The sequence below is a fragment of the Protomyctophum bolini genome (genome assembly GCF_963924005.1).
Source record: "Protomyctophum bolini genome assembly, chromosome: 7".
Classification (NCBI taxonomy): domain Eukaryota; kingdom Metazoa; phylum Chordata; class Actinopteri; order Myctophiformes; family Myctophidae; genus Protomyctophum; species Protomyctophum bolini.
In genome coordinates this window covers 43,837,291-43,849,332 of record NC_137868.1, presented here as the reverse complement: position 1 = coordinate 43,849,332, position 12,042 = coordinate 43,837,291, and the positions used below count along the sequence as shown (strand labels likewise).

Below are 12,042 nucleotides of genomic sequence, written 5' to 3'. Positions count from 1 at the left end.
TTTGTCATGGGTTCTGTGTATGATTGATTGATCACTAACCAGTTTAGTTTCCATTGCAGTGCTGGTTTGGAGGGTGGAGCCAGAGTTAATCAGACGAAGTGGAGACACCTGGCCAGTGTCTCCTCAAAGTAACACTATGGCAGACCTGCTCTCCTCATGCTCTCTACTCTCTCCTCATTCCTCCTCAGGCTCAGGCTGCAGGAGCAGCCATAGGAGATAAGAGCACAATAAAGAGATATAGACGAATAACAGTTTAAGTCCACACTAATTATCCATAATGTATAAATGATGGACAACGAGGCCTTTTTCGTGGAGGCGTCAAAATAAAAATTGGACTTAAACTGTTTTTAGTCTATAGTACTCGTTCGTTCTGTTGCATTTAACCGTGCATCATGTGTCCCTGACAGTTTAGGTTGGAATTCACTGCTTTATCTTCAAATTCCCACCATTTGTTAAGGGTTGTGGCCCAGACCATAACAATTGTCTTTGAGGACATTAACATTTTTTGTTTAGGTCACTTTAGAGAGAGCCAGCCAAGTCTATGGACTTTAATGTTTGTTTAGGGCAGTAAATGACGACATAAGACGCAATGTGGCTGATGAATAAATAAGTACAGTGTGCGCCCCTCACTTCACATGAGTGTGATTCATAATTTTGTACCATATGTTGAACTCTGAGCATGAGCATTTGTACAGTCATGCATATTCTGAAGAAAACCTGCATGGAGACTTGGCCTTCAGTAATTGCAATTGCAATTGCGATCAAAGTAAAAACATAATGCTGTGTAAAAAAGAAAATCAAACAACTGCCATGGACAAGACCAAGTCTTTGCCGCGGACACATTTGTCAGTGTACAGACATATTTATAACTCCTGTCGAGACTGTACCTTCACATAGCACTATATCTCTTTTCCATGTCAAGGTCCGGTTATTCTGCATTTGAGCCATGCATGGACAACCATTTGATGAGATGTATTAGCCTCTCAGACCCAATACTTGGTAGGCTATATTTTGTTGTCCTTGGGCTTTGAAACGTTGATCAAAATACCAATTGTAACTCTTGAGAGCGTAAAATGAAAGCACATTCATGTTACGCTCTCAAGAGTTAAAGATCTATAACTTAAGGGTCATTTTGGTTACCAGCTCTCGATCATTTAGCATGGGGACCGTCACCACCTGGAACCTGGTATTATGGTATTGCTTATTTATATCCCCCCCCCAATTGAAAACTTGAAATGAGACATTCTGCATAGTGGGTACTTTCTACTTTTGGTATACTTTAAGTACATTTTGATGCCAATACTTTTGTAATGTTACTCAAGTATAGGCTACATTTGGAATTCCGGACTTTTGCTTGTCACAGAGTAGTTCTACACGGCAGTATTGATACTTTTACTTGAGTAAAACAATTGAGTAGGCCTACTTTTTCTGCCACTACATTTAGCAATGGGGCAGCAGGGGAACAGTGTTTCTTGGATGAGAGCTAGTTGAGAAAAGCAGAAAAGATTGATTGATTGATTGATTGATTGATTGAAAATGCTATTAACAGATTGCAGAATGGGTACCGTGTAGGCCTACTACAGTCCAAGGAAGGTACAATACAAAAACTGCTAATAAAACCAGGGGAAAAAATCACTAAGACTGATTGTTTACAGCACAATAAATGTACCTTTGAATCTTATGCTTGGCAACTGACACTTGCCACGATTGTCCACTAGATGGTGCACTATGCCTAGTTCTGCATGTAGTGCCAGACTGTTGGATACTAGTCTAGTAGAGTTAAAGTCGTTGTTTACAGTCTGTGGTCTATTTGGGAAGGATTCTCCTTGCGTTGCATTTCCTGGAAGCATTTCATCTAGGCATGTATTTAATATTTACAATCCAAATTCAACTTAAAATGTTTTGTTCTAATAAAAGTGCAATGCAGCCTAGCCTTTATTCCATACCGTTATACCATATTTTTGGGAATTAACATATTAAATTTAACTGGAAATTCCAGTAAAAAAATAAATAGATATTATTTACACATCAGTAGTTCACTAAAACACTTCCTTCCTAAATTCCAATGCAGAAAGTTATATAGGGGCGTTTCTATGCTATATAACTACATCAACATTTCCCTAAAACAATACGGCAAGAGATGTTTTTTAACATTTCTGCAGGGTCTGTTCATAATTCCAACCTCCCATTTGATGTCCCAATAGCATAATAATAATAATAATAATAAAACTTTATTTGTATAGCACCTTTCATGCCATGCAATGTAGCTCAAAGTGCTTTAATGGAGGAAAAAAGAAAAGAAAAGAAAAGCAAGGCATAAAACATTAAAATAAAATAATGCAATACAGTGAGGACATGAATAACAACTAACAAGGAATTCAAAGCTAAATCAAAAGCAAGAGTGTATACTAGTATGCCTACTCTGTTTTACAAGTAAAAGTCCAGAATTCAAAATAGTACGAAAAGTAAAACCTATATACTCGTTTCAAATTCTGTATTAGAAAAATATTTTGCTACAAGTATAGATCGGCTATTTTCAAATGGCCCGAAATATATATATAGGACTGAAGTTGTTGGGTTTAGTGTGAGGTTGGGGACAGCCAGGTTAGGGATAGGGTTACTACAGGCCAGGGGCCATTTGGACCACGGGACGTTGGAACCCTTGGCCTCCAAACAACTTCTGTCACGTTACGTACCTTTGTATTGAGCTAGGTTGTTGTGACAGAGTATATACATGCATGCGCCCACTGCTGGCAATGTGGGTTTACTTTGAGGCCACTATTATTTATTTGCCACAATAATTCCCGCCTGTTAATGGAGTCGGGACAACAGATGGTCAGGGGAGAAATACACCTTTACCCCATATTAGATATAAAAATGAACTGAGTGGTGCAACTCCCCCCCCCCCCCCCCTCCTCTCCTCTCTCTCTCTCTCTCTCTCTCTCTCTCATTAGCAGGCAACAGTGCAGCACTAATACTATCTCTCTCTCTCTCTCTCTCTGTTTCTGGCAACAGCACCCCTATACTGGTACTCATTTTACTGGCTCATTAACACATACATAGGTGAACACATAGCCACATATAGGTGAACACATAGGTGAACACGGACATTGCTGTTCCTTGGAGTGGTTGCACCACTCAAAAAGCTCTACCTCATTGGCCGCTGCAATTCATTGGAGCGACCTGTATCGCATGGAAGCACAGACAAGGAAGGCAAGCTGCCACTCAAGTGACTAAAGAAAGGCTCATACATAGTCTGGACTTTCGGTGGTGAGGTGACCACCGAACTGTCTACAACATGACGTCACGAGCCGCGGTGAAGAGCAAACCACCGCCACCGCTCCAGCCCTTCTCTCTGTTTTTACTCACCACCGCTCAACGTTATTTCAGCTCTGGTGGTCACCTCACCACCGAAAATCCAGACTATGAATAGGCCTTAAGACCTGCCCACACACCTGCCTCTGATTGGCCTACCAAACATCCGCTCTGTGACGCACATGTGCTTGTGCAAGCTTCTGTGGCTTCCTTCCCTGTAAGATGGTGCCTGAGATACAGACGCCCCAGAGCCAAAGGAGGCGTCTTACCTTTCTATGTCTTTTTACCGGCCGCCCTACACCCAAATCATGGGCACTATACTTAAACCCTGCTCAAGCAGGACAGCTTTCCAACAGGCTTTTCGCATCCCACCTCCACCCCATTCACCTTCATGGTTGCTCTTTCCCCTGCTCCTCTCTTTCTCAATTTCTATTCAAATGAGCTTTATTGGCATGAGAAAACAGACTACCCCCAGGTTCTGCGAGGGTTTTCGCGCAGACTAAATGAAAGCCTGGGGTATCGAGGCTACAGGGGAGCATTGTATACACCAGAAGTATACTCTGCCTTCCCAACAACAAGCCCTGGATCAATGGGGCCATGTATGATTCTATAAACTAGGGTGTTACCATGGAAGGGTCTTTGTCTAGAGACGGACGCGTAGTTTAGAATCATGCTGGGGCCATATAGGCTCTGTGCACAGTTTTGCACACACCACACGCCATTTTGGAAAGAACTTGGACCCCTCCCCTATATACTTCCTTCACAGGTGTTACCCATGACACTAATGAAGGCTCTGTGGTCTGTTCCATTCTGGTCAAACCAAGGTGCTGCTATATTGTGCACGTTGGTTCACTGGAAACACCAGCTGCTACACCAGTGGCTCTCAAAGTGTGCTTGAGTGGGTTCTCTGAGAGTGTACAAAATGGAACCAAATGGACCCGTACATTTGTACATTCTCGATTAACAAAGTTTGAGAACCACTTTTCACTAAATGGAACAGAGCCTTAATTAGTATCATCGGTAACACCTGTGAAGGAAGTCAGGAAGGGGCTTAGAAATACAGGGGAAGTAGGAAGAGTTATTCTGTGTGCATAGAGCCTATTAAGGCCCTGTTGAACAAGGGAAAATAGGGCTGATCAGTGCAGGTCTGCAGGAGACACTGAGGGGGTCATGAAAAGGAGTTAAAATAGGCTCTGACCTTTCAATGATTGTGACATTCATGGGCTGTCACAAGGACAGGAGGGTATAGGCTACAGGCCGACAGCTCCGGAGAGATGGGTGAAGTGGTTAACTGGCTGACCCTTTGGATGCTGGACTCACACGTGGAGAGGCCACTCAGCGCACAACGACATTCATGTTCCTCGACTTCTTGAAGGGCCTTCAACGCCAGCCGGCCACCGATTCGGAGGCTATAGTTTCAAAGTTCTCAGTGACGCATGATCGGGGCACGGCCTGGTCGCTTGGATTACAGACAACCTCACGAGCAGCAGACTGCACAGTATAGGTCAGACTGCAGGGATAGGGAGGCCTGTCGAATGTGCTGGTGAGTACTGAGTAAGGAAAGGTGCCGTCACCTTTTCACCTTTCCACCCGATCCAACTTCCCCTCCCACCCGAGTGTGTGCCAGCTACAGTTGTCCCATGACTCCTCCATTGTCAGCTGTGTCACGGACAGGGGGCGTCATTTGGGTCATCAGGGGATGGCAATTGCCACCACCATGATGTTGTCATATTAACCTCATTTATTTCATGCGTAATTTGTCCCCAACTTTGAATCGTTTTTTTTTTTTTGCAGATTAATCTGATTTCATCGCAATAGATGACCGTCCATGTGACCGTCCATTTAGATAAGCGTTTTATTGTATGCAACCATACATTTATTAACCACTTTCAACGTGGCATTGCTATTTTGGGGATGTCATTATAGCCAAAGGCTTTCAAACATTTTCTCTTTTCGCCCCCAAACAGCGAAAACATTTGATCTACAAGCTCTCAACCGACTCAACGTGTTGCTTGGCCATGTGTTGGGAGCTTGTAGTTCCGCTATTTTCGCTATTTCAGAAGTGGGGCTAATGTTGCAACTGCTGTAGCCAGGCAGTGTCATCTTATTTCTCATGTTTTTCTTAAGGCATAACTTTAAAACACAAGGGACACCAATGAACTGAACAAGCTGTTGCTGGGATTGGATTTTCTGATTGGCTATCATTGTAAATGGTGCATTTATATATATCCAAGGTGCTTTACATGGATTGTGCATTGCTGCATTGCATTCACCCATTTACACACTCACCAACCTGCACATCGGGAGCAATTAGGGGTTCATATAGTCTTGCTCAAGGACACTTCGACACTATAATGCTGCATTCACATGGGATCAGGCAAGCGGTATAGACTGCAAACCGGAAGTCATCTTAGTGGACGGGAAGCAGGACAGCATAAACGGAACAGGACGGCACGGCAGCGAGAACCGGCGACAGTATAACGGCAGACGGCGTCAATGTTCAAATATTTGATATTTTTACCGTTCCGTGAAAGTGATCCCTGTAGTTGGCCATTATTGTATAGGCTATATTTTTGGTGTGGACCGTGCATCCACTTTAGCTGGAAAAAGTACACATTTGTCATTTTGTGATCCGTCTCTGATCGTCCTCTGTTACACCAGTGGGTCTCAAAGTGTCCTTGAGTGGGTTTCAAATGGGTTCCAAATATATGTTTCTTTTCCCTTTTTACCTCCATTTATATGATGAATTCCTGTTCTGTTCTTTGGCTATATAGAAGTGTCTAGTTTAATGCTTTATTGCGTCGTCCACTCACAGTTAACAGTCTTTGTATCGAGTTGTGCTTGAAATATATAAATCAATCAATAGTATCATCGGTAAGGAAGTATAGAGAAGGGGCTTGGAAGTAAAGGAAGAGTTATTCTGTCAATTTCTGTGTGCATAGAGCCTCTGTATTTCCCCACTTGGATCTATATCTCATCTAATCGTTTAAACTAACACTCCATTGTCGTCCTTCAGAGAACCATATCACTAGCATAGCCGACTGTATGTAGCATAGCCTACTGTTACATACATACCGGTACTTAAACCATGACACAAAATCTGTAGGTCATGTGTCACCCCCCCCCCGCCCTTCCCCCAGGGACCTCCAGACCACCCGCCTCGAATGTTATATCAACCGATAATAATCACCATTATGCAACAGGTCGATTCGAGGAAGCAATCGGATTGGTCGAAACAACCTTCTTGCCGTATACCTTTAACGAACGTAAAGGAACACCTAATCAAAATATAGACATCAGCTGCTCTGTTCAACCAGAGCGCAGCGGACTGGGTTGCAATAGGCTAGCGAGTTTCTTGGGACATTTGTGGTCGTATAGTGGCTACATCTGTCATTCTTAAGATTTATTTAGCGGTTATCTTAGTTTTAAGGGTAACTGTTGTATGATTGCAATATTACACGAGAGGGTGCAGGAGCGAGTTCCTGCAGCATCGCAGGCGTGCATTAATGACAGTATAAGAACACCGTCTTGTAATCGCTTAAATATGTTCCTTATCGGACCACGCAATGGAGCAATACGGACATTTCGGCCATAGCCTCGCTCGATCTGGGCCTCCTATTGCGCCAAATGACTTGAATGAAAAAAGAAAAATAGCGAATCATGGCGAATCACAGCAATTTTGTCTGTAACTCTGACAGTACAAATGGAATCAAATGGACTTAGGGTCCCTCCCAGCTCTTACCATTTGCATACTCTTGTTAAGTGGGGTCCTTGAAATGTAAAAAAATGAAAATCGCACTTGCCCTAGTTAGCCTTGAGGACCTTGCAGGCATATGCAAAGGCTACACCTATGTCATTTAGAATATTAGACATAGCATTTTGTAGTATATAGTTTCATTGTACAGATCTTCTACTGTTCTTATAAAGTAGCTTATACTAATCTGATCCAATTGATGACTATATTTCTACCTTAATTGTGTTGTTCTTGATCAGGCCTACTGTAAGTCACTCTGTCTGGAATATGAGCGTCTGCTAAATGCCTAAGTTGTAAACTTTGAGAACCACTGGGCGGGCTAGCTAGCTAGCGGTTTGGATTCATTTCCAACGGGGGTCACAGTCCGCCGTGCTAAAAGTGTACGTACCGACCCGTGCTTTGGGTTAACCCCAGGTGAGAGATGGCGCACATGCCGTACATTCATACACAGTGCAGGGCAATATTACGGTGTCATTATTACGTCTTGTCGTCAGGGCAACCGCTCGGCCTGCAGGTGAAAGCCACACTGACACACGCTCAAAGCGTTCTAAATATACACCCAGCAGCTGCTGCTGCCTACCACTTAGCCTGTGTGTGTGTGTGTGTGTGTGTGTGTGTGTGTGTGTGTGTGTGTGTGGTGTGTGTTTACTTTTGCATGGCGTTTCCTCGAAGTGAGTTCACAGCTTCAGCCGTGTAACGCCAGACATTCGACAACTTAAAAGTTTACATTTTCAAGTCAAGTGTGTCAGACACAAGATACGAGAGTAGTGTATACATGAAGAGAGTAAAGTTCTTGGGCTTCGAGTGCTCGGCATTGCAGTGCGAAAGGGATTTTACTAACACACAGCGATTGATTGATTGATTGATTGATTGATTGATTGATTGATTGACTGACATTGACAAGAACAAAACAAAAAGCCACGTGTTGCCTTGAAATGTACTACACGTTATATGTTTATCTGCAGGAAGTGCAACAAAGCAGACACTGATATGCATGTTTAGGGGACATGAAGGAAAGCCTGTAATGTTTTGAGGTGGTGAAAATCTAGCCTGGGACCAGACGAATATGCTCGTGCAAAAGCAAAATGTATGTAGCCTGGCCACGCGAGGCTTGTGAAAAGTCTCCAAGCTCACAGGCATGTTGTGCGCATTGTGATGTGCATTGTGATCTTGTAATGTAGATGAGCTATATTCACAACGTTTTCTGTGACAGTCTTGTAAGTAAGGGCATATTTACAAAGAAAAACAAAGTCAAAATATTCATATAAAGGTTTATTTTTCTTTCTTTATTTAGACTGGACACTTTTAAATGTACAATAGCAGGCCTATATCGTATAAATACACCAAACTATACAATATTACACAAATATTACACATTACATTACACAAACAGAACAGAGATACAAAAACAGAGTTACAAAATGGGTAAAGAATAGGGTAATAGTCCATGGCCTAATTCCATGGAACTATTTGTTACAGTCAATTAGTGAATTTATCTCAGAGAGTGTACACGTGTACCCGGGTCCATTTGGTCACATTTGAACGCTCTCTGGGTTAAACTAACAGCACTATGGGATTTCATTGTGCACGGCCCAGCCTGTCAGGTATGTTTGTACTCATCAGACAAAAATAGAGGAGATTGTGTCGCGAGGAGAAGCCATTGAGCCAGATTAGAGTTCCTCTGTGTTGTTGTGTGAGTAGGGGGGTTTAAATAGCACCACCATTCACTCCATAACGTGTTGCACAATCGAGCCCAGAACAAACCAGTTCCACGAGGCGTCTGCCAGCCAACTGTCTGAACGGATTGTTCACTTGTTTGTTTAAGAGCCAGGTAACTGTCTGCCATGTCGATGTGTCATATGTGCCAATTATTGGATTGAAAGGAGGATTGAGTGAGACTTAATTGGCTCTCTGGGAATTGTTGGTTTCCTCAGAGCCACGTCTGCGGGTATCAGACGTTTCGAATGGACTCACGAGTGGAGTATATAAATAGGGGACTGGTACGGCGGCGGTTCAGAAAACAAAAGACCAAACCGTTATGGAGACGACCGCCGAGCACGACATGATTGGCATTGCTCACTAGTCTAGACCTTGCATTATACAATACAAGTTATAACACAGGGGCGTACAGTGTGACAAATGAAACTTTGGCTACACCGCATGGGCAATGCACGCATGCGCGAGCGAGCACACACACACACACACACACACACACACACGCACGTGCACGCACAGCTTTTTACGAGTGTTTGAAAAGGTCAAACGCCACTGCATGTGGTCTTAAAAAAAACACTGTGGGAAAACATGAGCACCGCATGTCCTGTTGTTGTTCGGTTTTCAATGGCTTCTTTATTGAATAGAGAGTCGATAAGACATCCAAGAAACACAAAATGAAACAAACAAACAAACAAACCACACCAACACGTCATTAAAGCAACCAACACAATCAGTGTTTCCTTTCTTTCTTTTCTTTTTTCCAGACTGTTTTGGACACACACACGGTCGGTCAGCTGTAGTGCGAGGCTCCGCCATTTGCTCTTTATTTTTAGTTCCAAAACAGTCCAGGGCTTAAACTTAGCCCCATGGCAGCAGCAGCAGCAGCAGCAGTGTGGCCCGGCATGCATGCATGCATGCCTGACAAAAACAACCCAGCAAACATGATATTTCTTTCTCACCCCTTGCCTCGCAGCACCTGATGCACGCAACACACAGGATAACATTCTTGATTGATCCGACTCTGGCTCCGCCGCCAGTCTAAAGGAAGCAGTGAGGAGATGAGCTGCTTTTGTCTTCCCTAGTAAACATATACTGACACAACCCTACAAAGGTAAGGGGACAGCTATTGAGCGAGTGCATGTTGCCATTTTGATTGATCTGTCTCTTTGGTGTCTCTTTAGGTTTATTACTGGACTGGTACGGCCTATAGCTATAAATCCCATGTTTTGGCCTATATTCACATTGGAATCGGATCGCTTTTCTTCATCAAGTCTGAACAGCAAAACATATAGGCCTATAGTATATACACACTGAATTGGATTTTTGTGAATCACATCAACCACATTCACCTGTAGTTTGAAATGTGATTCTGAATCCGATTCCTGAACGTGGTCTCATGGTCTGACTCTGGACACTCTGACGCTGAAGCTCGATCTATACTTGCAACCGTGCAACCAACCGCACCGCGTCACTCGCCCCCCCAATATAAACATTTTGAGCGAGCGACACCGTCGTACCAAGGACGTGTACTAGTAATCCAAGCACTACGTCTGCCCATGTTGTCATTATGTCATTGCCACAGCAGTGAAAATGCAGGCGGGCGGGCAGCATCTGAACACACAGATCAAATCTGATCACTTACAGTATATACAAAGTGACAGCGTGCCGTGGACAGACTTTTAAAGAAACTAAATTGAATGTGTCTGCAGTCTGAGCAAAGCCTCTATCTCCCTGTGCTGAGATTATGTGTCGTCAGTGCCGTTATAGCAGAGCATTTTTACGTTCCAATTCCAGTTGCAACAAGCAATCATTTGAATTTCCGACAGGATTGCATCGTCATTCAGACTCCTAGTCAAGGTATACACTCCTTATTGCATCTACTCTAGATCATTTGTCATTTTATTGGCTCTCAAACTACTTGATTTCAAGGACCCCCGTAATTCTGTGCATGTACAAATGGAACCAAAAGGACCATGTTAAGGGTCCAGTTTGAACCTCCTCAAAGAACCCAGAGGGTCCCTGGAAACCACACTTTGAGAGCCACTGATCTGTTGTCATCCCATGGTCGGGATTTAGGGAAGCCTGGGCTGTGTAAGAACAGATTAACTAGCGAAATTCGGAATAATCCACTTGGCTATGATGCTGTTGAGTTGAGGGGGAAATTAGCTTCATGTCCAGAGGGACCTCAGTATAGTAAAAAGTCTAATCTGTCTGCCAGCTCAAAAAAGCTTCTATTTTTACCGTGGCTTCGGGGAGGGGAGCCGGGGTGGGGACGAGAGAAGGTGGGGACGAGAGAAATGTGTGGCCAACACTGTCCTCAAAGTGAAGAAAGGCCTTCGTTCACGGATTCCCCCCCTTCTTCTTTTCAAACGTAACCATATTCAACTTAGCATAGGCCTATAGCTTTTTCTTTTAGGTGTGCATGCAGGCCAAACAATTTCAATTTCAAACAATAATAAAAAACGAAATAGCTGTTCTCGAATTCTCGGCGTAAACCGCTCCGCTTCTTTGCTATCGTCGGTATACTCTGTATAGGCTGTGGAATTGCAACGGAAAGCACATAAAGGACACGTGGGGAAATCCGAAATCGAGCAGCTCCTTACAACAAAATCTTTCCGTTTTGTGACTTCGACGTCAGATTACCTAGCTGCGTTGTGGACGATGGATTAAAACACATTGCAAATTCAACCTGCAGCTGTTCAGATCACATCTTATACGAGTGCTCGAATCAAATGTATTTGCTCGCAACATATCTATCTCCATACTTATACCTCCAACCGCCCCCCCCCCCCCCCCCCCCTTTTCCCTGCCCCCATGCCTGCGAACGCTTCACTAATGACTTCCTCCCCTATAACTTGACACAACCTTCTAATAATCAACCTAGAAGAGGGGGGGGGGGGGCGTGTGTGAGTGTGGAAGAAGGGAGGTGGGCTGGAGAGTATTGGAAAGAGGAGGGAAGGGCAGGAGGAGCGAGCTCTCTACCACACACACACACACACACACACACACACAGTCACACACACACACACACACACACACACACACAGAGTGTGCGTGCGTGTGTGCGTGCATGCGCGTTCTCCCTCCGTAAGAGCATTAGCTGTTGTGTGGCTCTGGTAGTGACAGGACTGTCATGGTCAGGTGGCAGTTCAGCCTGATTAATCTCTCAGCACACTGAAGCTCTAGTCTACAACACAGCTAAAGTACTGTAGTACAACTAGCAGACGTACTCACTGACTGCAGACTGACTGACTGAC

The 12,042-nt window shown here is 43.9% G+C and overlaps 1 protein-coding gene across 1 annotated transcript in view; it reads left to right on the top strand.

Moving 5' to 3' along the window:
• The first annotated feature begins 9,660 nt into the window (after positions 1–9,660).
• LOC308317824 (protein tyrosine phosphatase type IVA 3-like) overlaps positions 9,661–12,042 on the top strand; it is a 15,810-nt gene continuing 13,428 nt past the window's right edge. Inside the window, exon 1 of the mRNA XM_080767117.1 lies at positions 9,661–9,896. The gene's annotated coding sequence lies outside the window, so the exon portion shown is untranslated. The remainder of the gene's footprint in view (positions 9,897–12,042) is intronic.